Source organism: Hyperolius riggenbachi, chromosome 10, assembly GCF_040937935.1.
Source record: "Hyperolius riggenbachi isolate aHypRig1 chromosome 10, aHypRig1.pri, whole genome shotgun sequence".
NCBI classification, from domain to species: Eukaryota; Metazoa; Chordata; class Amphibia; order Anura; family Hyperoliidae; genus Hyperolius; species Hyperolius riggenbachi.
This window is the reverse complement of record NC_090655.1, coordinates 269,640,664-269,666,327: the sequence shown is the minus strand read 5'-3', so window position 1 is coordinate 269,666,327 and position 25,664 is coordinate 269,640,664. Positions and strand designations below refer to the sequence as shown.

Sequence of the window (25,664 nt, the reverse complement as noted above, 5' to 3'; positions counted from 1 at the left end):
ATATAACAACAATCACACTATTACCTATTCCAACAATGCCTCCTCTCCCACCTCCTGCCACTTCGCCTCCTGCTGTTAAACAATTTCCTGTCTTTGGTTTCATTTCCTCCTTTCTGTGCGTTCCACCTGGAAGAGGTAAGGTTTCCATCTTGTGGTGAAAAATCTAACTGCAGCCTCTGTTTGTGGAATACTCTGCTCTCAGCCATCTAACTACTATTCTTTCTGTCACTGAACAACATTACTTGTTATATTTTATAATTATTATTATTATTATTATTATTATTGTTGTTGTTATTGTTATTATTATTCACCAGACAGTTGGTGGAGATGTAAGCTGCCATATTGATGTGTCGCCATAGTTACAGGAAGTGCCAGTAGACTGGAGGGAAGAGGTAGAATTACTGATTAAATGTCTGGACTGGGATGTCCATTTAAAGAGACTCTGTAACAAAAAAAAGTTTCCCAGGAGGGTACTTACCTCGGGAGGGGAAGCCCATAGCTACCAACTCTTTGGAGCCCTGCCCCTCTGTCCCTCTTTTTTCCCCATTTGTCCCTCTTTCAGGACTTTGTCCCTCTTTCTATGTAAATATATATATTTCTCTACTAAAAAAATGTGTTTGATAGTCTCTAAACTTTATTTCCATTCTTTAAATTAATATATTACTAATTTAAAATGTTAATATGAAGGAAAATGAACCAGGATAGAAAGGACCAATGTGGTTTGAATTATAAAACAACATATTTCTCTTATGAAATCTTTATGGTATGCGTGAATAGGGCCGTGATCAGGGGTGTGGCAGGGGCATGGCTTAAGTGTCCCTCTTTCTCATCTCAAAAAGTTGGGAGGTATGGAAGCCTCATGGTCCAAATGAGGCCTCACCCATCCCTGTAGCTGCAGGCAGTCCAGCACTGGCTCCCCCGAAGTCTTTTCGGCAATCCTCCCTCGACAAGCCTGACAAGCGCTGATTTATTTACCTTCCCTGGCTGCAGCGGGGGCGCTGTTGTGGCTCTCAGCACGGAGATAGGCGGAAATAGCCGATCTCTGTTGGGTCCGCTCTACTATGCAGGTGCAGGAGACTTGCGCCTGTGTTGTAGAGCGGGCCGACTGCGATCGGCTATTTCCGCCTATCTCTGAGCGGAGACCCGATACTGCGCCTGCACTGGAGCCAGGAAGGTAAATATTTACATCCTTGCTGCCTGGAGGGGCACAGTGAGACTGCCCGTGGGACACAGGAGGACTAGGAAAGCCTCAAAAGGATCCAGAGGCTTCCCCCACCCAAGGTGAGTAACCTCCAGGGGAGATTTTTTTGGTTACAGGTTTTCTTTAAGTTGCCATTGTAGTCTAAAGCCCTTTATTTATTTGTTTAGAGGGGTAAAAAGAACAAATAATCTATGTGCGCAGGGCCGGGCCGAGACAGAGGCTGGGCAGGCACCAGCCCCTGAGCGCAGCGACGTGCGGATGCATTCCTTTGTGCTCTTTGTGCCTTCCTGCTCACCCGCCTGCCAACTCTGGGATCTCTCATGCCCACCTGCCACAATCAACGAACCTCCCCGAGTCACCTGGTTCAAGCTTCCTATGAAGCGCATGCACCCTCTTGCCCTGTAATAGCTGCACTGTCATCAGAGAGATGACAGGCACGGCTGTGGCATTGTGTTGCTAGGCAACAGCAGAAAGCTGGCTTCTGCTGTAAAAGAAGTGGTGCCGGCTTCCTGCAGAGTTACTTGCAGACAAGACGTTCTGCACATGTGAGCTGGACTGGACAGGGTGAAGGGACCCTCTGACAGCAGTCAGGCCATAGTGAACGCCATGCCCCTGGATGACTGAAGGGGACAGGGACCCAGCTGTTGTCACGTGGCCCCTGGGATGAAGCAGGTATGGGGGAGGGGGGGTGAAGCCCCGTGTTCCTAACACTAATATGCCTCCTAATCGACCTCCTACCTATGCATAACACTAACTTACCCCCTACCTACACCTAACATTAACACAGCCCCTAGCAAACAGGTACCTATCACTACCCTCCTAGCTATTCCCACCACAGGTAGCCAAACTCCACTAGGGCTTTATGCACTGTCCTACTGCTACAAAGTTTCACTACAGAGCTATTGTGCTGTCCCCGACACCCAAATTACCAGCCATGGCCAGTAAATCTAGAACCTAACAGGTACACCCATAGCTGTGCCCAAATTACCTGCTTTGGGGAAGGGGGGGTACATTTTGGAATCTCTGCCCCTGGTGATCTGTAACCTTGTCCTGGCCCTGCTTTGCAAACACTACAGGTCCTGCTGAGTCTGTTGTTGCTGCACTCAGCAAACCAACTCTCCAAAAGAGTCTGGCAGTGGCACATTAGTGGAATTCATGGCCTAAGTATACTGTCACATACATAATCATTCAACTGTGTGATAAACTTTCCATGGTACTTTCTCAGTACCATGGTGACCACGGATAACGGCCGGGGAATCAGGGTTCGATTCCGGTCCGGAGTGGGACCCCGAGAAACGGCTACCACCACACATCCAAGGAAGGAGCCAATATGCTGTATAAGTAATGTACCTGCCCTGACCATGCGTTGCAGACCAGGCATCCCTGGTCAGATGGACCCTTGACCCAACGCTGTGTGCCAGAGATGACACCACTTGCCTTTCAACATCACGGTACAGTTTGGGTATCGCCTTTTTAGAAAAATAATTGCGGCCCGGTATCTTCCATTGCGGTGTCCCAATCGCCACAAAATTTCGGAAGGCCTCAGAGTCCACCAGTTGGTATGGTAACAGCTGGTGAGCTAACAGCTCCGCTAAGCCAGCTGTCAGACGCTGAGCAAGGGGGTGACTGGCAGGCCACTCAAAGATTTCCTTAATGGACACCTGGCTGCTGTGGGCAGAGGAGCAGGAACCGCTCAACGTAAGCAGGGTCAGACTGGGACACTAAGGGCCCACCAAGGAAGTTTCAGCCTGGGGCCCACCCCCTCTCCTCCTCTCCTCCTCCCCCCCTCCTCCTCCCTCCCCCCATTTCCTCCCCCCCCCCCCCCCCATTTTGGGCTCACATACAAATGTACTCTACAAATTTTTCATGACTTTATGGTAGGGAATAGATTGTGAGCACTTCTGAGGACAGTCTCCAATAGGAATATGTCCACATGCGGTGTGCGCAGCGCGGCGCAGCAAAAATAAATGGGTGTCACCACGCACTGGAACATCGGCATGTTCATGTTGAGTCATGGGCAGACTTAAAAAAAAAAATAAACACACAAAATAAGTAGCGGTGTTATTCACAGAGATTAGGTCCGACCAGATACATTTTAGAAAGAAGATTCAAGTAGTTACATGCCTCGTGATAATTCATCAAGTAGTCAAATGGCAGCAGATTCTCCGACAAAATGCAATCAGATTGGCGGCAGATATCCCCCCACAAAATGCAATAAGATTGGCAGCAGATTTGCACACAAAATGCAATAAGATTGGCGGCAGATACCCCCACAAAAAATGCAACCAGGTTGGCGGAAGATACCCCCACAAAATGCAATAAGGTTGGCGGCAGATACCCCCACAAAATGCAATCAGGTTGGCGGCAGATACCCCCCACAAAATGCAATCAGGTTGGCGGCAGATACCCACACAAAATGCAATCAGGTTGGCGGCAGATAACCCCCACAAAATGCAATCAGGTTGGCGGCATATACCCCCACAAAATGCAATCAGGTTGGTGGCAGATAACCTTACAAAATGCAATCAGGTTGGCGGCAGATTCCCCTACAAAATGCAATCAGGTTGGCGGCAGATACCCCCACAAAATGCAATCAGGTTGGTGGCAGATACCCCCACAGAATGCAATCAGGTTGGCGGCAGATACCCCCACAAAATGCAATCAGGTTGGCGGCATATACCCCCACAAAATGCAATCAGGTTGGTGGCAAATACCCCCACAAAATGCAATCAAGTTGGAGGCAGATACTCCCACAAAATGCAATCAGGTTGGCGGCAGATACCCCCACAAAATGCAAGTTCCCACCAGCTTGGAAGGGGGGGCAGCGAGCACAGATCGGCGGGGAAGCCCCCCCCCCTCACCTAGGCCCCCCCCCCAGTTAGGTAGGCAGCCACAGGTCTCAGCCCCCCATGCTGGAAGGGGGGGCAGCAGGCACAGAGGGGGGGAGAAGCCTCCCCCCCTCACCTAGGGGCCCCCCTTCCGCGCTCCCCCCTCCCCAAAATAGCAGCGGTAGCCAGCGCAGGAATCACTTACCATACGAGAGTCAGATCGATAGCTCTGCGTGCCGCTGCTGGTCTGGCCTCCTGCACTGCACTGTCCAATCGCGCTCTCACAGGAAGTACTGCAAGAGCGTGATTGGACAGTCAGTGCAGAAGCCCAGACCAGCCAGCGGCACGCAGAGCTATCGATCTGACTCTTGGTCGGTAAGCTATTCCCCGCTGCTGCCGCTGGCTTCCCCCCCTCCCTGCTGCTCTGTGCCCACTTTCACCCCTTCCTGCGCTTAGCGCCCCTCCTTTTCAGCAGTACGAGCCTGAACGTAAGAGGTAGAGTGGAGAAGGGTGGCTGTGAAGGTGCAAGGGATAAAGTGGCTGAAGATGCTGCACCTGAAGCAGGAAGAAGAAGAGGTGGAGGCTTTGCATTTGTGTGCTCCTTTTCCTCAGGTGGTCATCCCATTGCTGTTTGTGCTTCTTCAGGTGCCTTCGTAAGGCAGTTGTCCCTACGTGGGTCTTGCTCTTTCCACGACTCAATTTTTGGTGGCAGAGAGTACAGATGGCATTGCTGTCATCTGAGGCAGAGACACAAAAAAATATTCCACACCGCTGAACCCTGGGATGATGGCTAGAGATGGCCCGAACGGTTCGCCGGCGAACGGTTCCTGGCGAACTTCGGTGGTTTGCGTTTGCTTTTGTTTTATGGCGGTTCGATTCGCCTCCTATGCTATATCATTAGGGTCAACTTTGACCCTCTACATCACAGTCAGCAGGCAGGCACATTGTAGCCAATCAGGTTACACTCCCTCCTGGAGCCCCTCCCCTTCTTATAAAGGCAGCATCAGGCTTTTCACTCACTCGTGTGCCTGCAGTATTTAGAGAAGGGAGAGCTGCTGTGCAGAGACCTATAGGGAAAGCTTAGTTAGACTCTTGGAGGCTTGTTAGCTTGCTCCTGGCTGATTCTTATTGCTAAAAATGCACCCCTCAACAGCTCTTTGGAGAGCTAATCTTGTTCTTGTGATCTATTTTTTTTTTTTGTGTGTGGCCCACTTGCATTATATACAGCCCTGTCAGACAGTCGCAGCTGACTTTTGGCCCCTTGGTGGTATAATTACTGTGCCAGGTGCACATTATAATACCCATCACTGTACCTGTTGTTCAATTCAATGCACCCACCTACCTACGTGAGCGCACGCAGTGTCACTGTGCCTGTCCGGTACCTGTCTGTGTGTGACAGGTGCACATTGTAATACCCATCACTGCATATACCTACCTGTTGTTCACAGTGCACCCACCTACCTATGTGAGTGCACACAGTGTGATTTACCACTCCGTGCATACCTGTTAACTGCACCTGTGTGACTGACTGCACATTGTATTAGTCAAGTCAGTGCATACCTTTCATTTCATCCCCCCCAATATGGACAAAACAAAAGGCAGAGGCAGCCACCTGGCAGGTCTGTTCGAGGTCGCACTTTCGTGATTTCGTGCGGCCTCGACCAAAGTACAGTGTTCAGAAGAGGGCACATGCCTTCAACCCCCAATATTGTCAGGACGTAGTTGACTATTTAACACAGAACACCTCTTCTTTCTCAGCTTCCGCACGGAAGCGTGACATGTCTTCCTCCTCCTGCTTTGATTCTGGCACCCCACTTAACACTCAGTCGGCCGCCACCACCAAAGTGCCATCACCCCAGGGCTCAGCGGTGTGGAAATGTTTTTGTGTGTCTGCCTCAGATGAGAGCAATGCCATCTGTACTCTCTGCCACCGAAAATTGAGCCGTGGAAAGATCAAGACCCGTGTAGGGACAACTACCTTACGAAGGCACATGATTACAAAGCACAAACTGCAATGGAATGACCACCTGAGGAAAAGCAGCAAACAAAAGCAAAGCCACACACCGCAGTGGAAGATACCAGGCCGTAATTTTTTCTGAAAAGAGGTGATACCTAAGCTGTACCGTGATGTTGAAAGGCAAGTGGTGACATCTCTGGCACACAGCGTTGGGTCAAGGGTCCATCTGACCACGGATGCCTGGTCTGCAAAGCACGCTCAGGCCTGCCCTAAGACTAAGTCAGTCCCCACACACAGTATCTCTGCCTGCATGCCGTGTGACTGCCTGCCCCGTGACTAAGTCGCTCCCCACACAGCATCTCTGCCCGCAGGCCGGTTGACTGCCTTCTCCACCACCACCAACAGGGTCCAGGACTCCAGGGGGATTCCTGAATTTTTAAGGCCGCTGGTGTGTGTACATGCCTATCTAATTTTTCTGGCAGCACTGCAGCTGCAACAACAAAACAAAAGGCATGTACATGTGCCAATTCCCCTTCGTGATCATTACCTTGCCGCGGTGAAGGGGCTTGCATATCACAATAAAGCAATGACCGCCGGCTATATGAGCTACCTCAGCCCGGCGACCATATGGGCTGGAAAGCCGCCATCACCTGCACTCTCGTCATGGTGCGCACCAGTCCAGCACGGCCATCACTACACAAACAGCTGTTTGCAGTGCGTTTGTTGTGTCAGTGTGAAGCAGTACTCTAATTACACTACCTGATTGATGTATACACATGCAAGATGTTTTAAAGCACTTTAGGCCTCCAATTTAGCATTCAATGTGATTTCTGCCCTTAAAACGCTGCTTTGCGTCAAATCCAGATTTTTTCCATGGACTTTTGGCGTCTATCCCACTCATCCATGCAAAAACTCAGATGTTGGACCCCTTGAAACATCTTTTCCATCACTTTTGTGGCCAGCATAAGTGTTTCTAGTTTTAAAAGTTCGCCTCCCCATTGAAGTCTATTGCAGTTCGCGAAAGTTCGCGCAAAACGAACTTTTGCGGAAGTTCGCGAACCGAAAATCGGAGGTTCAGGTCATCTCTAATGATGGCACTATGGTGGTGGCAGCAGCAGCTGCCCTTGAAGGGCATGTTGGCTGGCTGTCCATAGGTGGCGATACATGCCGTTGGACACTCCCACGAGCTGTTTCTGACAACGAGCTCCCCCTGCTTCTTACAGCAACTCGTCTCCTCCTACTCCTCTCTGACTCCCCCTCTGAACTGTCCCCCTGTTCATCTTGTCTATTGGGAACCCACGTGACATCCATGGCAGTCTCATCATCATCATCTTCCACAGCTTCGCTTGTATCAGACACCTCCAAAACTGCGCCAACAACAGGTACTTCATCATCCTCACAACTTACATCCATAGTGATTCCTAACTCAGACATATGAGATGGTGTAACATGCTTAGCGCCTTCATCTTGTAACAATAATGGCTGTGAATCAGTTAATTCCCCACCAAATAACTCCTAAGAACTCTCAAATGGAGCGGATGTGGTGCTAGTAGTTGCAGTGGTGGCTGCCAGCTGAGTGTTAAGTGGGGTGCCAGAATCAGAGCAGTAGGAGGAAGATATGTCACAGTTCCGTGAGGAAGATGAGGTGTTCTGTGATAAATAGTAAGCTCCGTCCTGACAATCTTGGGGGTTGATGGCACGTGCCTTCTGAACACTGTACTTTGGTCGAGGGCCACACAAAATCACACCAGCACAACCTCGAACAGACTTGCTGGGTGCCCTGCCTCTGCCTGTTATTTTGTCCATAATGGGGGGGATGAAGTGAAAGATATGCACTGACTGGACTAATACAGTGTGCAGTTACAGAGATGCAGTGAAGGTATGCACTGACTGGTATAATACAATGTGCAATCACAGATGCAGTGAAAGGTATGCACTAACTGGTATAATACAGTGTGCAGTCACACAGATGCAGTGAAAGGTATGCACTGACTGGTATAATACAATGTGCAGTCACACAGATGCAGGGAAAGGTATGCAGTGACTGGTATAATACAGTGTGCCGTCACACAGATGCAGGGAAAGGTATGCAGTGAATGGTATAAAACAGTGTGCAGCCACACAGATGCAGGGAAAGGTATGCAGTGACTGGTATAATAAAGTGTGCAGTCACACAGATGCAGGGAAAGGTATGCAGTGACTAGTATAATACAGCGTGCAGTCACAGAGATGCAGGGAAAGGTATGCAGTAACTGGTATAATGCAGTGTGCAGTCACAGAGATGCAGGGAAAGGTATGCAGTAACTGGTACAATACAGTGTGCAGTCACACAGATGCAGGGAAAGTTATGCAGTGATTGGTATAATACAGTGTGCTGGGCCTGGCACAGTACAGCAAGGGCCAGCTGCAAAAGACAGGGCTGTATATATGAAGTGTCAGTCACTGTGGCACACACACAAAAAAAACACATCAGAAAAACATTAGCTCTCAAAAAAACTGTTTTGGGGTGCTTTCAGCAACAAATATCAGCAAGGAGCAAGCTAACAATAGCTAACTAACGCTTTCCCTATCTCTCCAACATCTCTCCCTTCTCTCACTAGCAGCAGCAGCAGCAGACAGAGTGAGAAGATGGCTGACGCTGCTGCCTTTTATAAGGGGGGGGGGGGGTCTAGGCGGGAGTGCAGCCTGCTTGGCTGCCATGTGTCTGCTGACTGTGATGTAGAGGGTCAAAGTTTAGCCCAATGATGTGGTATAGGGGGGCGGGTCGAATTCGCTTTGTGTTTGCAGTTCACCACGAGCGCGAACCACTGAAATTCGCGCGAACAAGTTCGCCGGTGAACCGTTCCGGCCATCTCCATTGAGGATACACAGCTACAACGTCATGCGCACTGCCTGAATTCTTACTGTCCAGGAGAGGGTAGGGGAGCTCCATGAAAGAGGTACAGCATATGCAGCTACAATGTCATGCGCACCGCCTGAATTCTTCCCCTCCTGGAGATGGTAGGGGAGCTCCATGAAAGAGGTATAGAGGATACACAGCTACAACGTCAAGTGCACCGCCTGAATTCTTACTGTCCAGGAGAGGGTAGGGGAGCTCCATGAAAGAGGTACAGCATATGCAGCTACAATGTCATGCGCACCACCTGAATTCTTCCCCTCCTGGAGAGGGTAGGGGAGCTCCATGAAAGAGGTATAGAGGATACACAGCTACAACGTCATGTGCACCGCCTGAATTCTTACTGTCCAGGAGATGGAAGGGGAGTTCCATGACAGAGGTATAGAGGATACATGGCAACAACATCATGCAAACAGGTGATATTGATAAAGTCCAACATAATTTGAGAAGGGGAAACTACATTGCTTGAATATCTATGTGTGAGTCGAGGTGGATTTATAATATGGGCATTTTAGCCCCACATAGCCTGAATAATGAGATGGAATCATTTGGGTTTTTCTGGAATTGATGGTGCAATGTGCCTCACAACTTTTCGAGATCAGAAAGAGGAACACTTAAGGCACACATCGTCCACACCTCTAACCACGCCCCTGACACACTATAAAGATTTAATAAGAAAATTATGAGTATTTATAATTTAAACCACACTAGTCCTTTCTATCCTGGTTCATTTTCCTCCATATTAACATTTGAAAGTAAGAAATATATCAATTTAAAGGATAGGAATAAAGTTTAGAGTCAATGAAACACATTTTTCAGTAGATATATTTACATAAATCTGTACATCAGTCCTGAAAGAGGGACAAATGAGGAAGAGAGAGGGACAGAGGGACAGGGCTAACAAAGAGAGACTGCCCCTCCAAAAGAGGGACAGTCAGGGCCGTAGCAATAGGGGTTGCAGAGGTTGCAACCGCATCGGGGCCTTTGGGCCAGAGGGGCCCCAAAGGGCCCTCCCTCAACTACAGTATTAGCTCTCTATTGGTCCTGTGCTCATAATAATCACTTTGCTAGATATTTTGAATAGTGATAACCATTAAAAAACTGTTCCTCATCCCCTTCTTGCACCTCTGACACTGTAGTTGCCATTGGCAGGTTTTGGTGCACCGTATCAATTGTTATGTATAGAGTGCTTGAGGGGCCCAATTGTAAAACTTGCATCGGGGCCCACAGCTCCTTAGCTACGCCACTGGGGACAGTTGTGAGCTATGGCTAAGGTTGGATGGAAATTGAATGTTTATGTGGTTTATTTTAGATGGAGGTCCCACTTAAGATAAGTTTGAACAACATGCCTGATGTCAAAGGAATTATGTTGGTTCTAGGAGTAAAAAATGGAAGCAGACCTTTTTTTTTTTATTTTTACTTTTTCCCCTCCATTCTTGATGCTGACGCCGACCTGGCGAGGTTGGTATCTTCTGCGTCTGACAAGTGCGAGGCCGCGACGCGCGCAGTCGCGTTCATGTACCCAGGAGCATTCCATAGCATTCCAGGGGATGGAGGAAGCCCCAGGTAAGTAGATCTCATTTTGGTCTAATTTCCTGATATTTCCTTCAGTCCAGGGTCACATTTATTTGAATCGCATGCATTTTAGAAAACGCATGTAAAAACGCACATAAGGATAATCTATGGGCCGCACGAAAATGCAGTGGTATGTGTATTTCAATGCGTTTTAGATGCGTTTTTGAAACACTCAACAAGTACATTCTTTCTGCATACTGTATGCAGAGAGCATGCGTTCTGCATGCAATGCTTTCCTATGGTGAAAAAACGCATACGTTTGCATGCATTTTTGATGCAGTTTTGCCCAAATAAGGTAAAAACTAATTTGAAAAATGTTTTTTTACTTGTTAAATATGAATATTAATGAAAAAATTTTTGCAAACGAAAGTGCATGAAAAACACACAGGGAAAAACGCGAACGCAGGAAAAAAAGCAAAAACCACCCATCGCATAAAACTGATGTTTTTCTGCATGGACAAGTGTGACCTTTTAATAATACTTATCATTATTATTATTTGTGATGTGTCCGTAATTGAGCAGCAAAAATTATAATAACATGAGATGGCTGAATGCAGTTGATTTTACAAAGGCTGCAGTTAGCTTATTTTCCACAAGATGGCGAACACACAAACCGGATGTAATTGTCCTAAAGAAAGGAACTGATGTAACGCAGCAGAAAAAAAAAGTAGCGACGGGAAACATTGTTGAAAAGGTAATTGTGTGATTTTTGTTATATACTAACAAATGTATACCTGCTGGACATTGTACAGATTGTATTATGCATTGCAGTGAGGAAGATTAGTACAGACATGGGTATGGGGGAGCAGTGGGGGAATTAGTACAGACATGGGTATGGGGGAGCAGTGGGGGAATTAGTACAGACATGGGTATGGGGGAGCAGTGGGGGGATTAGTACAGACATGGGTATGGGGGAGCAGTGGGGGATTAGTACAGACATGGGTATGGGGGAGCAGTGGGGGGATTAGTACAGACATGGGTATGGGGGAGCAGTGGGGGATTAGTACAGACATGGGTATGGGGGAGCAGTGGGGGGAGCAGTACAGACATGGGTATGGGGAAGCAGTGGGGGATTAGTACAGACATGGGTATGGGGGAGCAGTGGGGAGATTAGTACAGACATGGGTATGGGGAAGCAGTGGGGGATTAGTACAGACATGGGTATAGGGGAGCAGTGGGGGGATTAGTGCAGACATGGGTATGGGGAAGCAGTGGGGGGATTAGTACAGACATGGGTGTGGGGGAGCAGTGGGGGGATTAGTACAGACATGGGTATGGGGGAGCAGTGGGGGATTAGTACAGACATGGGTATGGGGAGCAGTGGGGAGAGTAGTACAAACATGGGTATGGGGGAGCAGTGGGGGGATTAGTACAGACATGGGTATGGGGAGCAGTGGGGTGATTAGTACAGACATGGGTATGGGGAGCAGTGGGGGATTAGTACAGACATGGGTATGGGGGAGCAGTGGGGAGATTAGTACAGACATGGGTGTGGGGGAGCAGTGGGGGGATTAGTACAGACATGGGTATGGGGGAGCAGTGGGGGATTAGTACAGACATGGGTATGGGGAGCAGTGGGGAGAGTAGTACAAACATGGGTATGGGGGAGCAGTGGGGGGATTAGTACAGACATGGGTATGGGGAGCAGTGGGGTGATTAGTACAGACATGGGTATGGGGAGCAGTGGGGGATTAGTACAGACATGGGTATGGGGGAGCAGTGGGGGGATTAGTACAGACATGGGTATGGGGGAGCAGTGGGAGGATTAGTACAGACATGGGTATGGGGGAGCAGTGGGGAGATTAGTACAGACATGGGTATGGGGAAGCAGTGGGGGATTAGTACAGACATGGGTATAGGGGAGCAGTGGGGGGATTAGTACAGACATGGGTGTGGGGAAGCAGTGGAAGATTAGTACAGACATGGGTATAGGGGAGCAGTGGGGGGATTAGTACAGACATGGTTATGGGGGAGCAGTGGAGGGATTAGTACAGACATGGGTATGGGAGAGCAGTGGGGGGATTAGTACAGACGTGGTTATTGGGGAGCAGTGGGGAGATTAGTACAGACATGGGTATGGGGGAGCAGTGGGGGGATTAGTACAGACATGGGTATGGGAGAGCAGTGGGGAGATTAGTACTGACATGGTTATGGGGGAGCAGTGGGGGGATTAGTACAGACATGGTTATGGGGGAGCAGTGGGGGGATTAGTACAGACATGGTTATAGGGAAGCAGTGGGGGGATTAGTACAGACATGGTTATGGGGGAGCAGTGGGGGGATTAGTACAGACATGGGTATGTGGGAGCAGTGCGGGGATTAGTACAGACATGGTTATGGGGGAGCAGTGGGGAGATTAGTACAGACATGGGTATGGGGGAGGTAGTGGTGGACTTACCTCCTCCAAGTAGACACACAACGACTGTAGTAAAGACAGTCAATATATTTTATTTATGAACTCCAAATATGCAACGCGGTTCGCAGGTTTGATCCCGCTTCATCAGGCAATAACAACGGAGCAATAGCATATGTGGTCAGTAGAAGAGCTAGGCACCGTTGCTATTGCCTGATGAAGCGGGATCAAACCTGCGAAACGCGTTGCATATTTGGAGTTCATAAATAAAATATATTGACTGTCTTTACTACAGTCCTTGTGTTTCTACTTGGAGGAGGTAAGTCCACCACTACCTCCTCTATTTACCAAGAATTTGGTTTTTAAGCTCATTTAGCTTCCTTTTATCCTTTTGGTGCCTCTTTTCTCCTGCATAATAGAGATGGATGCAATGTAGTAAAATTACCCCATCTAGCGGCCAAAAATGAGCTAGCTTTTGAATACTAATATACAGTGGTTTGCAAAAGTATTCGGCCCCCTTGAAGTTTTCCACATTTTGTCATATTACTGCCACAAACATGATACAATTTTATTGGAATTTCATGTGAAAGACCAATACAAAGTGGTGTACACATGAGAAGTGGAACAAAAATCATACATGATTCCAAACATTTTTTACAAATAAATAATGTCAAAGTGGGGTGTGGGTAATTATTCATCCCCCTTTGGTCTGAGTGCAGTCAGTTGCCCATAGACATTGCCTGAAGAGTGCTAATGACTAAATAGAGTGCATCTGTGTGTAATCTAATGTCAGTAAAAATACAGCTGCTCTGTGATGGCCTCAGAGGTTGTCTAAGAGAATTTTGGGAGCAACAACACCATGAAGTCCAAAGAACACACCAGACAGGTAGGGGATAAAGTTATTGAGAAATGTAAAGCAGGCTTAGGCTACAAAAAGATTTCCAAAGCCTTGAACATCCCACGGAGCACTGTTCAAGCGATCATTCAAATTGGAAGGAGTATGGCACAACTGTAAACCTACCAAGACAAGGCCGTCCACCTAAACTCACAGGCCGAACAAGGAGAGCGCTGATCAGAAATGCAGTCAAGAGGCCCATGGTGACTCTGGACGAGCTGCAGAGATCTATAGCTCAGATGAGGGACTATGTCCATAGGCCTTTATGGAAGAATGGCAAGAAGAAAGCCATTGTTAACAGAAAAGCATAAGAAGTCCCGTTTGCAGTTTGCCACAAGCCATGTGGGGGACACAGCAAACATGTGGAAGAAGGTGCTCTGGTCAGATGAGACCAATATGGAACTTTTTAGCCAAAATGCAAAACGCTATGTGTGGCGAAAAACTAACACTGCACATCACTCTGAACACACCATCCCCACTGTCAAATATGGTGTTGGCAGCATCATGCTCTGGGGGTGCTGGGGACAGGGAAGCTGGTCAGAGTTGATGGGAAGATGGATGGAGCCAAATATAGGGCAATCTTGGAAGAAAACCTCTTAGAGTCTGCAAAAGACTTGAGACTGGGACGGAGGTTCACCTTCCAGCAGGACAACGACCCTAAACATAAAGCCAGGGGAACAATAGAATGGTTTAAAACAAAACATATCCATGTGTTAGAATGGCCCAGTCAACGTCCAGATCTAAATCCAATCGAGAATCTGTGGCAGGATCTGAAAACTGCTGTTCACAAACGCTGTCCATCTAATCTGACTGAGCTGGAGTTGTTTTACAAGGAATGGGCAAGGATTTCAGCCTCTAGATGTTCAAAGCTGGTAGAGACATACCCTAAGGCTGCTTTCACATCAGGACGTTAAAGTTGCATGTTACAGCAGCCTGTATCGCAGAACAACTCACAGCAATGAAAAATCAATGGGCTGTTCACAGTGCCCACGTTGCGTTGGAGTATAACGCTGTACGTTAAATGAAGGTGCAGCATGCTGTGCGTTATACTCATATTTAGCTGCGTTAGAATGTTTGCACATGCTCAGTAATGTTTGTTTTTTAAAAAATGTGCCGCATGCGCCGTTTTCGTTTTATCAGTATGCGTCAAAAAGTACGCATCTTTTACGCATCAAGAGACGCATAACGCAGTTCAATATAACATCCAACTTCAAAACTAACATGCGTTGCGTTAGGGGCACGTTATGCGATCTTAACGTCGCATCAAATGCAACGTCTTAGTGGGAAAGAGCCCTAAAAGACTGGCAGCTGTAATTGCAGCAAAAGGTGGTTCTACAGAGTATTGACTCAGGGGGCTGAATAATTACGCACACCTCACTTTGCAGTTATTATTTTTTTTTTTTCTTTTTAATGTTTGGAATCATGATTTCCGTTCCGTTCCACTTCTCACGTGTGCACCACTTTGTATTGGTCTTTCACGTGGAATTTCAATAAAATTGATTCATGTTTGTGGCAGTAATGTGACAAAATGTGGAAAACTTCAAGGGGGCCGAATACTTTTGCAAACCACTGTACTTGAATAGCATTCTAAATTTGCTGGTGTGCATGTACTTCTTTTACAATATGTGCGAGAGATTCATGCTCTGCCTGGGACAAGTGATGTAATTCTGAGTTGGTATATCTTGTAATGAACAGAAACAGTCATAGAACATAGGGGTGGGGGGGACACTATTGTGGGCGTGGCATCAGTATGCTATATATATATGTATGTATGTATGTATATATATATATATATATATATATATGTATGTATGTATGTATGTATATATATATGTATGTATATATATATATATATATATATATATATATATATATATAGTCCTCCACTAAGTTCTGATTTCTGCCATGTCTCTCTCTCTCTCTCTCTCTCTCTCTCTCTTTCTCTCTCTCTCGCACTCTCTCTTTCTCTCTCTCTCTCTCTCTCTCTCTCTCTCTCTCTCTCTCTCTCTCTCTCGCACTCTCTCTCTCTCTCTCTCTCTCTCTCTCTCTCTCTCTCTCTCTCTCTCTCTCGCACTCGCTCTCGCTCTCTCTCGCTCTCTCTCGCTCTCTCTCGCGCTCTCTCTCTCTCTCTCTCTCTCTCTCTCTCTCTCTCTCTCTCTCTCTCTCTCTCTCTCTCTCTCTCTCTCATAAAATGTTCTATTTCTCAGATAATAGTCATCATAAATAATGTATACAAACAGTAATAGCTGTGCTCAGTCCACAAAAATGGAATAAACCAATCAAAATTAGTTACTTGTGCTGCTTCAATAAAGCAGTCCCTGTATTTTTAAAGTCAGATATACACATCTGATTGTGACTGTATATATGATGTGTACACAGGAATCTCTTATATACACTAAATAACATCTATGCTGTAAGAATAAAGCCTGATGTGTAGCCATGTCACTAATAGAGATGGTCAATGAGATGGAAATAATTCTGAGTTGATTCTGATTTATGCAAATGTATGCACTCTCTTTGCTCATGAAATCAAATAATTTGATATGTTGTTAAAATTTGGTTTGGTGACTACGAATTAAATGGTACCTGAGAAGGATGAAAAGAAAAGTTTTATACATACCTGGGGCTTATTTCAGCCCCCTTCAGGCTAATCAGTCCCTCGCTGTCCTCCACCACCTGGATCTTCTGCTATGAGTCCTGGTACTTCAGCCAGTCAGCGCTGTCCGGCCGCATGCCGCTCCCACAGCCAGGAACATTCTGCACCTGCGCAATAGTGCTGCACAGGTGTAGTATGCTCCTGGCGGTGGATGCATGCACACTACGCCCGACTGGCTCAAATACCTGGACTCATAGCAGAAGATCCAGGTGGTGGAGGAGGACAACAAGGGACTGATTATCCTGAAGGGGGCTGGAGGAAGCCCCAAGTATGTATAAAACTTTAATTTCATCTGTCTCAGGTTTACTTTGTTACACAGTAGTACTATACATATGCACTCTCCACAGAGCTGCAGGGAATCCACTGAGAATGTTGTTCACATTGAACACAGAGGAGTTGTCTGTCACTCATAAACCTTGTTCAGATTGTACATGAAGAATGTGTAATAGAGGAAGAATCTCCTCATTCCCCTGCAGAGTACCTGCACATCATTCTTACATGTACCCACAGTTACATTGCCTAGGGCCTGATAGATGTTCTTTGTTCCGGCCTGTACCTTTTACAAGTACTCTTACCAAGGACTAGTTTTAGGCTGGTTTCACAGTGGGACGTTAAAGAGTAACTGTCAGGCTGCAAAAGCTAATTTAAACCTCTATTCTCCTGTGTTAAACAGTTTAGAAGCAAGCCAAAAAGGCAATACTGAAGTTAAAAATCTCTCTTACTTTTGATGTGTGCTGACAGCAAGGCTCTGTATTCCCAAGCTCTTAAAGGACGAGAGGCCGCATAACATACAGCAAAGCATTCTGGGGCCCTCCCCTCGGCTGCTAGTGAGAAGTTACAGGGTCAAGTTACAACAGCATGTAACTCAGTCCAGCGCACAGCACTGATAAATCTCCAGGCAGAGTACACTGCAGGAGTCCGCTATTGTTCCTAGCCACATGGCTAATTAATATTCACTGCACAGTAGTGTTATTCATTATGAGGTTTTCTGTGAGTGGAATCATCAGGAAGCAGGGAGGATATGACATCACATTTGGCTTCATAGGAGACAGACAAACATGGAACCTGCCATGAGCATCATTCTCTGCAAATACTATAAAAACATTCTGTGAAGTACAAACGTGGACAGTGAAATGCATATGTAATGTAAGTACAGCCAATATTTAGCTACTGATATATGTGTTTATTTTCTCTGAGACCTTATACCTAACAGCTCCTCTTTAAATTCCCACGTTACAGCAGCCAGTAACGCAGCCTAAGTCGCAGCACTGTAAAATCAATGTGCTGTTCACAGTAACACGTTGCGTTACATTGTAACGCAGCACGTTAAAAACAAAGTGCTGCATGCTGTACGTTATACTGGGCTAAGCCACATTAGACTGCTTGCACATGCTCAGTAATGTTGGAGGAGGAGGTCTCCCCTCCTCCTCCGCAGCCAGCCACATGGCTAATTAATATTCACTGCACTGCAGAGACTCGTGTTGGGACTGTAGTGTTGTCCGGATCATAAACGAATCGTTCATTTGATCCGGATCTTTTTTTATGAGTCGAATCATCCGGATCATCACAATGAAAGATTCGGTTCACAGTGGATGTCTGTCTGGAAGAAACAGGAACATACAGAATGTACAGTGCAGGGAAAGTCCTGTCCTGCTAATCATTTCACCCAGTCTGCTTCCCTAGTAAAATGATTCAAATGATTCGGTTCAAAGATTCGAATCAAATGATCCGAATCCTTAAAAAGATCCAGACTGCCTATCACTTTGGCTGCTTTGAGAGCTGCATAACGCAGCTCAATCTGACATCCAACTTCAACACCACCATGCATTGCGTTAGGGGCACGTTATGCGACCATAACGTCCCTTAAAACGCAACGTCTTGGTGTGTAAGTAGCCTAAAGGGAATAAATATAGTAGTCTACATATCCTTCTCACTTCAGTTGTCTTGTAAAATTCCTAAGCATTGGCAGTTAACCACCCTGGCGTTCTATTAAGATCGCCAGGGCGGCTGCGGGAGGGTTTTTTTTAAATAAAAAAAAAACTAGTGGGCTGCATGAAAGCCCACTAGAGGGCGCTCCGGAGGCGTTCTTCCGATCGCCTCCGGCGCCCAGAATAAACAAGGAAGGCCGCAATGAGCGGCCTTCCTTGTTTTGCTTAGATCGTCGCCATAGCGACGAGCGGAGTGACGTCATGGACGTCAGCCGACGTCCTGACGTCAGCCGCCTCCGATCCAGCCCTTAGCGCTGGCCGGAACTTTTTGTTCCGGCTACGCTGGGCTCAGGCGGCTGGGGGGACCCTCTTTCGCCGCTGCTCGCGGCGGATCGCCGCAAAGCGGCGGCGATCGGGCAGCACACGCGGCTGGCAAAGTGCCGGCTGCGTGTGCTGCTCTTTATTTGAACAAAATCGGCCCAGCAGGGCCTGAGCGGCAGCCATCGGCGGTGATGGACGAGCTGAGCTCGTCCATACCGCTAAGATGGTTAAGAGACGAATTTCACGTTACATACTTTTAATCAACAAAATTGTAATATGCAAATTAGAGGAGTCGGAGTCGGTGGAATCCTAAACTGAGGAGTCGGAGTCGGTGGATTTTTGGACCGACTACACAGCCCTGCTATTAACCACCCTGGCGTTCTATTAACATCGCCAGGGTGGATGCGCAGCAGTATTTTTTTTTTTTTTTTTAAATCCCCATCATGTAGCTAGCCTAGCGCTAGCTACATGATGCCCCCCTCCCTGCGCTATCCCTCCCACCCCTCCGATTGCCGCTGGCGCACTCGCCCATAAGGAAATCCCGTTCTGAACGGGATTTCTTTGAGGGCTTCCCCCGTTGCTATATCGGCGATCACGATGACGTCATCGACGTCATCTGGAGTTCCGATCCACCCCGCAGCGCTGCCTGGCACTGATTGTCCAGGCTGCGCACGGGGTCTGGCGGGGGGGACCTCTATCGCAGCGCATCGGCGATCAGAGTAGACACGCAGCAAGCAAAGTGCTTGCTGCGTGTTTGAAAAAAAAATGAAGCAAATCGGCCCAGCGGGGCCTGAGCGGCGCCCTCCGGCGGTAATGGACGAGCTGAGCTCGTCCATACCGCTAAGGAGGTTAAGTACCATGTCCTTAAAAAATGTCAGCGCTGCGTAATATGTTAGCGCTTTATAAATAAATAAAGGAGAACTGTAGTGATATGTATATGGAGGCTGCCATATGTATTTCCTTTTAAGCAGTACCAGTGGCCTGGCAGTCCTGCTGATCTGTTTGGCTGCAGCAATGTCAGAGTTGCACCAGAAACAAGCATGCAGCTAATCTTGTCAGATCCGACAATAATGTCAGAAACACCTGATCTGCTGCATGCTTGTTCAGGGACTATGGCTAAATGTATTAGAGGCAGGGGATAGGACTGCCAGGCAACTGGTATTGCTTACAAGGAAACAAACATGGCAGCTTCCATATACCTCTCACTACAGTTGTCCTTCAAGTTGCTTTGCTAGGCAGCTGACTCATTTTTGTTAAAGGGAACCTGAGGTGAGAGAGGGATATGGTGGCTGCCATGTTTATTTCCTTTTAAACAATACCAGTTGCCTGGCAGTCCTCCGGATCCTTTCTCTAATACTTTTAGCCATAGACCCTGAACAAGCATGCGGCAGATCAGGTACTCTGACTCGGGTTTTACTGGATTAGCCATATGCTTGTTCCAGGGCGACTCCGACTCAGTTTATGAAACCACCGACTCCAACTCCAGGTACCCAAAATGACTCAGACTCTTCAGCCCCATCTACACGATACGATTCTTTGTGCGATTTGACTACGATTCTATTTACGATCCGATTGAATCCGACATGTCCGATCGAGATTCGATTCAATTCGATTTGCCATTGTTTTGCTATAATAAATCGAATTGAATCGAATCAAATCCCGATCGGACATGTCGGATTTAATTGGATCGTAAATAGAATCGTAATCGAATCGCACAAAGAATCGTATCGTGTAGATTGGGCTCGACTCTGACTCCACAGCCTTCTCCATATCCCTATCACCTCGGGTTCCCTTTTAGGTGCTTGTTGTCATGTAGGTGGTGAGCTGTGATTGTAAGGTGCTGTGCCAGTTGTATGTCTAGTGAGGAGCTGAGATTGGAGGCCAGCTCTGCATTCATTTGTTGGATTGTTTGGGGAGGGACATCTTTTTCTTGGGAGGATAGGATAATCTTTGTGCTGGGGAATTTATAGCAGACCTGCACTCAGAACTTCCTCTCTGCTCTAAAGCCCCATCTACACGCGTAGATGCGACGGCGATGTTCCTTATCAATCAAGCCGCTGATGCGGCTCGATTGATAAGATCCGACAGGACGGATCTCCCCACCGCCGATTCCCTGCTCGCTCCCCGTGAGGGGACAATGGCAGGGAATTGAGCGGAAGATAAGCGGCGCCGACGGGGACGAGCGGGGAATTGAATCTGGCGCACGCGCAGCAAGCGGGGACGCGGTGGGCACGTGCGGGGACGCAGAAGAGGTGATCCGGCGGCTAATCGAGCCGCTGGATCGGAGCCTCATCTACTCGTGTAGATGAGGCTTAAAGCCTCATCTACACAATACAATTCTTTGTGCGATTCGATTACGATTCTATTTACGATCCGATTAAATCAGACATGTTCGATCGGGATTCGATTCAATTAGATTTGCCATTGTTTTGTAATGGCAAATTGAATCGAATCGAATTCCGATCGGACATGTCGGATTTAATCTGATCGTAAATAGAATCGTAATTGAATCGCACAAAGAATCATATGGTGTATATTGGGCTTAAGATAAGCAACAGCATAATAACCTTTACAGAAAAACATTTCCTTGTTACAGCTTATAAAGCACCTCAGACATGCTGCCCTGTAGTTACTTCTTTGTCTGCTGGGAGCACATACAGGGTTAACATCCTGTGTTTACAGAGTTGGCAGACAGCTGGGGAGATCAAATTACCCTATCTAATTACTTCCTGAGAAGGGAGAAGCAGCCAGGCTGTTCTCTATAAACACATGCAGGGTGGATACCGGGTTCAGTTCTTTGGCCTGGTGCACACCATAAACCGCTAGCAGATCCGCAAAATGCTAGCAGATCTTGAAACGCTTTTTCTTCTTTTTCTGTAGCGTTTCAGCTAGCGTTTTGCGATTTTGTGTAGCGGTTTTGCGTTTCTGCAAAACGTCTCCCGCTCTGGTGTGCACCAGCCCATTGAAATACATTACCTAAGCGTATCCGCAGCCGCAAGCGGATCACAAAACGCAGCCGAACCGCTCTGGTGTGCACTAGGCCTCTGTGTTGTCCTTCTCTCCTGTGCAAGAGTTCAGGTGCGCTTTAAGCTGTGTCCTTTTAACCATTTGTGACAATTTGTGATGGTTTCTTGATCTGTGGTGTTTTCTTGCTTGATGTCATTGGTGCCGGTGTGCAGGATGAGGTGTGTGTCTGAATTGAAGGACAACTATAGTGAGAGGGATATGGAGGCTGCCATATTTATCTCCTTATAAGCAATACTAGTTGCCTGACTGCCCTGCTGATGATCTACCTCTAATACGTTTAGCCATAGACCCTGAACAAGCATGCAGCATATCTGGTGTTTCTGACATTATGTCAGATCTGACAAGATTAGCTGCATGCTTGTTTCTGAGTCCAGCCAGCTGGGTGTATACTACTGGGTGATACTACTGCAGCCATATAATGAGCAAGGCTGCCAAGCAACTGGAAATTGATATGGCAGCGTCCACATACCTCTTACTACAGTTGTCCTTTAGGGCCTGTACACACTGCTGCGCTTTTAAAAGCGCATGCGATTTTTAAATCGCAAGCCTTCATGAGAATAGAAAAAACGCATCTCACCAGTGTGTACAGGTCTTCACAATTTTCATTATTTTTTTAAATGACCTTGCGTTTAGCGCATGCGATTTGAAAAACGCAGCGCAAGCGCAGCAGTGTGTACAGGTTTATTAACACCTTAGCGGTAACCCAGAGTCAGGCTCGGAGTGGCTGGAGCTTTTATCTTGGGTAGGTGAGTCTGTGCAGGGCAGCTGCAGATCTCTCTGCGGTGTGTCTTTTTCTTGCTTTTAGGTTCTAAAATTAGGAAAGAATCATAAAGGGGTAGGAGGGGACCTGAACTCTTGCACAGGACAGAAGGTAAACAGAGAAATTACCCCTGTATTAATTTATTATGATTACTAATATATGTTGTATTTATAAAGCATAAACCTATTACGCAGCCCTGCAGAACAGATAAATGGGTTAACATACAAGGTAGGACTTAAGCCCTATCTACACCATACAATTTTTGTGCGATTTGATTCGATTCATCCATTCGATTCAATCCAACATTATTATTTATTGTATTTATAAAGCGCCAACATATTACGCAGCGCTGAACATTAATTTAGGTTACAGACAATATTTAGGGGTGACATACAGCAATATGACAATACAGGAATACAAGAAAACCTGATCACACAGCACAGTAGAAGTACAAGGTAATGCTTAGTCAGTCACTGGATGGGAGCATGGAGATTAGGCAAGTTGAGTTCACTCAGATCCATAGGATGTGTTTATAGTAATGGAGGTGCATGATCAGGTAGGACACAAAAGGAGGAGGACCCTGCCCAAAGGCTTTAGATCTAGAGGGAGGGACACGAGAGGTTGGGGACCAGAGTTCAGCTGTGGGTTTAGAGCAATTGTGAGGGGTGGTAGGCCAGAGTGAAAAGGTGAGTTTTGAGGGCCTTCTTGAAGGTGTTGAAAGAGGGGGCTGCCCTAATGGGTGGAGGTAGGGAGTTCCATAGTGTTGGAGCGGCTTTTGAGAAGTCCTGGAGGCGTGCATGGGACTGGGTGATGCGGGGGACCGTCAGGCGAAGTTCATTGGAGGAGCGGAGTGAGCGTCTTGGTGTGTATCTCTGAGTAAGATCAGAAATGTAGGTTGGACAGGTTTTGTGGACGGATTTGTAGGTCAGACACAATGGGCTCTATTCTCAATGAGTTACCGCATGAGTTAAATTAGGTAGTGATAAACACCGACCAAAATATCTCCATTTTCAAATTCACAAAAATGTTTTACCTCATGCGGTAAAAGTGAGGTAAAAGTGAGGTAATTACCTCAAATTTATCTCCAATTTGAGATTCTCAATTGAAAAGTTGGTGTTAATTAAGGATGTTTTTATCACCTACAAATGGTAGGTGATAATTATCACTTCTCTGCTTTTGGCCTTCAGGATGGAGCCTTTTGAGCTTTTTTTTGCTCGAGTTTATGTCAGTTTTACATAGAAGGCAGAAAAGACGAGTGTGTCTAATCTCAAGGCGCACTTTCAGACCTTGTACAGTGTTTTAGATGATTTAATAGATGCCGAGGAGGAAATTCTTCTCTGTTCTAAAAGATAAGCAACAGCATAATTACCTTTAAAGAAAAACATTTCTTTGTTACAGCTGATACAAATCCAGCAAACAATTTCCAGTGTATGTACTTCCTGCGTTCATGGAAGCAGACATTGGGTTAACATCCTGTGTTTACACATTAGCTGCTCTGCTGAGGCAGCCAGCTGGCACAGCTGAGAGCTCAAATTACAGTTGTGATTATGCACAGATGAGGGGGAATTAGACAGGCTAAATTATATACATACGGGGTGCATTTCTATATGTTTTCATTCTGTCCTGTGCAAGAGTTGAGGTCCCACTGTAAATGTGACAGGCTTTCCTGGGTCGTCTCTGTGTAATGGGTGGCAAGTATATGGGCTGCCCTACAGTGGTCAAAAAAGCTTTATTTCCGTACATATTACTGACAGTTTTATCACCTGTTTTATCACCTATTTATCACCTGTTTTACCGCACTTTTATCAAACATTTATCACACTTGGTAAATTTTTTGTGAATACTCACTTTTTTCACTATTTGTAGTGAATTATCACTGGAGGTAATTTTTCACCCAAAAAAGAGTTACTGCACATGGTTTTGTGAATAGAGCCCAATATCTTGAATCCGATTCTGGACTGGATTGGAAGCCAGTGGAGGGATTCACAGAGGGAAGCCGCTGTGGTGGAGCAATGGGAGGAGTGGATAATTCTGGCTGCCACATTCATGATGGACTGCAGTGGGGCTGTTCGGGTCATAGGGAGACCAGACAGAAGGGCATTGCAGTAGTCGAGCCGGGAAATTATGAGAGCTTGGATGAGGAGTTTGGTGGTGGTAGAGGTCAGGAAAGGGCGAATCTTACAGATGTTACGAAGGTGGAAGTTGCAGGGCTTTGTGAGGTTCTGGATGTGGGGAGTGAAGGAGAGTGCAAAGTCCAGGGTGACACCCAGACAGCGGGCTTGAGAGGTAGGGCAAATGGTAGTGTGCTTAACAGTGACCTGCACATCTGAGAGGTGCAGGGATGACCGGGGTTTGAAGATCATAAATTCCGTTTTGTCTAGATTTAGTTTCATGTCCGATCGAGATTTGATTCGTTAGTGTAGTCAAATATCATTGCAAAACAATGGCAAATTGATCATACTACCGATCTAATCAGATCGCATCCCGATTGGACATGTCAGATTGAATCAAATCGCACAAAAAAATTGTATGGTGTAGATGCGGCTTAAGGTCCGTACACACGCCGGACTGGAGGCAACGACGGGTCCGTCGTCACCTCCTGCTGGGTGGGCTTTCCAGCGACAGTCCGGCGTGTGTACAGTCTGTCACCGGACTGATAGACAGACAGACTGTACACACGCCGGACTGTCGCTGGAACGCCCACCCAGCGGGAGTTGACGACGGACCCGTCGTTGCCTCCAGTCCGGCGTGTGTACGGACCTTTAACCTCCCTGGCGGTACGCAGTTTAAGTGGTTGCGTCCGCGGGAGGCATTTTTTTAAATTGTTTTTGTTTTTTTTAATGTTAGCTAGAACTAGGCTAGCTAACTATGCTGCCCAAGCCCTCCCGGCTCCTCTCCGAACCCCCCGATCGCCGCCGGCAACACTCACCCATCCATGATCCAGCGAGAGCCGCGGTTTCCCAATTAGCATCACTTGTCGCTATGGCGACGATCGGACATGACGTCATGCGCAGTTCCGATCCTCCCCATAGCGAAGCCGGGTGCTAATTGGAAGGCTGCGCCATCGTGGGATCCCTGGGGGGTATGTATACCGGAGGTGGTCGGGGGAGACCGGAGGCACTTGGGGGGGCATGCTTAGCTAGCAAAGTGCTAACTTAAGCATATGGAACAAATTGTATTAAAAAAAAAAAACCTCCGGGGGCCATGCGATCCTCTCCGGCGGCTAGCCCGAGCATAGGGGCTTACCGCCAAGGAGGTTAAAGTGAAC

The 25,664-nt window shown here is 47.1% G+C and overlaps 3 protein-coding genes across 4 annotated transcripts in view; 2 read left to right on the top strand and 1 right to left on the bottom strand.

Moving 5' to 3' along the window:
- LOC137535857 (uncharacterized) overlaps positions 1-109 on the bottom strand; it is a 532,348-nt gene extending 532,239 nt beyond the window's left edge. Inside the window, exon 1 of the mRNA XM_068257740.1 lies at positions 25-109. The gene's annotated coding sequence lies outside the window, so the exon portion shown is untranslated. The remainder of the gene's footprint in view (positions 1-24) is intronic.
- Positions 1-25,664, top strand: part of LOC137535392 (zinc finger protein 665-like) — a 976,927-nt gene that overhangs the window by 844,477 nt on the left and 106,786 nt on the right. The gene's annotated exons all lie outside the window — the stretch shown is intronic.
- Positions 11,094-25,664, top strand: part of LOC137535409 (zinc finger protein 84-like) — a 44,831-nt gene continuing 30,260 nt past the window's right edge. The window contains exon 1 of the mRNA XM_068257245.1: positions 11,094-11,151. The gene's annotated coding sequence lies outside the window, so the exon portion shown is untranslated. The remainder of the gene's footprint in view (positions 11,152-25,664) is intronic.